Below are 1826 nucleotides of genomic sequence, written 5' to 3' on the forward strand. Positions count from 1 at the left end.
ATCCTGGGACATGAAAAATTTACCATTTTGAGCATACAGTGCCAGGGCATTAGTAAGTTCACATTGTGGTAAAACCATCACCTCTATCCACCTCCAGAACTTTCTCATGTTCCTTTTTTTTTTTTTTTTTTTGACAGCTGGCCAGGACAGGGATCTGAACCCTTGACCTAGTGTTCAAAGGCCACACTCTAACCAACTGAGCTAACCAGTCAGGCTTTATCTTCCTAAACAGAAACTCTTTTTTTTTTTTTTCTCTCTTCTTTTTGTCTTTTTTCGTGACTGGCAACGGATCGCAACCCTCAGTGTCGCACCTGTACCAGACCAGGACCGGCAACGGGATTGCAACCCTTGGTGTTGCGCCCGCACCTCACTCAGCCAGTGAGCAGCCAGTCTGTATGTGGGATCCGAACCCTCGGCGGGAGCGCCGCCGCACTCCCAAGCGGCGCACTGTAGCAGTGCACCACCGGGCCGGCCCCATAAACAGAAACTCTGTTGCCATTAAATAGTAATTCCCTGTCCCCCTCCACCAGCCCCTGGCTGTCTCTGAATTTGACCACTCTAGGGACCTCACATAGATGGAATCATACAGTATTTGTCCTTCTGTGACTGGCTTTTTTCACTTTGTAAAACATCCTCAAGATTCATCCACATGGTAGCATGTGTCAGAATTTCCTTCCTATCTAAGGCTGCATAATACTCCATCGTGTACGTAGACTGCATTTCGCTTACCCATTCATCCACCGATGGACACTAGGGTTGCTTCTACCTTCTGACTGCTGTGGATAATGCTGCTATGAACATGGGTGTACAAATATCTGTCCAAGTTCCCGCTTTCAATTCTTTTCGGTCTATACCCAGAAGTGGCCAGATCATATGGTAATTCTACGTTTAACTTTTTGAGGGCCCACCAAACAGGTCCCCATTTTTATAGGAAGAAAGGATTCTGCAGTTTGGGAGTGGGTGGGCAGGAAGGATGGAAGTTCCAAGAATCAAAAGTCCTTTGAGAGACGTTTGTTAGAACCTCAAGGTTGGCAGGAGGGTGGGATCTGGAAGTTAATCTAGCACAACTACCGTCTGACACCTCCAGGCCCCACTCTGTGTTAGCGACATGTGGCATTCCTTCCAGCGCTGAGACACCCCCAGGAAAGTCCACCTGTGTTGGATCTACCTCTTGTGGCCACACAGGTCACCTAAATCCTGCTGCTATGTGACAACACCTGCCACACTGTATGGTAACTTTTTTTTTTAGAGAAAGCTTTGAGCTTTTTTTAAACTGTTCCTCCTGTGACACAGTTTTAAGACTCCTTATCCTGGGTCCTCAAAGAATAAGTTGATTTCTGTATGATACTTGAAGAGTGGTGTCCTGAGCTGAATGACATACCCTGGGAAAGCCCAAACAGCATGGTCCAGAGAGAATCTATCAGCTTCTTTTTTCTACATCAGGGCACCCCATGACTGCCTGGGCAAGGTAGGGGACAAGCAGGTCTGCATCAGGCCCCTGTGAGACAGGTGGGATTGGTAAAGCCCAGGAGGTGAAAAGTGTGTGCCAGGCAGAGGTATTTCACACTGACTACTGCTGTTATTACAGCAGCAGCCCCAAGCACAGCAAAGGACTTGCCCAGAGGACAGACCAGCCCATGCATTGTTTCTTATATGCTTTGGCAGGTAGGAGAAGGGTCGGTGAGGAGCATAGCAACCACGGTGCGACCTCGTTTTGAGCTTGCTTTGACTGCAGCCCTGAACGGTTTTTGTCACAGGTGCTGCAACATCTCCCTCACCTAGTCTTTACCCAAACTATGGATGGTTCAGACTCAACTGCAGGGCCT

Source organism: Galeopterus variegatus, unplaced genomic scaffold, assembly GCF_000696425.1.
Source record: "Galeopterus variegatus unplaced genomic scaffold, G_variegatus-3.0.2 Scaffold2721, whole genome shotgun sequence".
Lineage (NCBI taxonomy): Eukaryota > Metazoa > Chordata > Mammalia > Dermoptera > Cynocephalidae > Galeopterus > Galeopterus variegatus.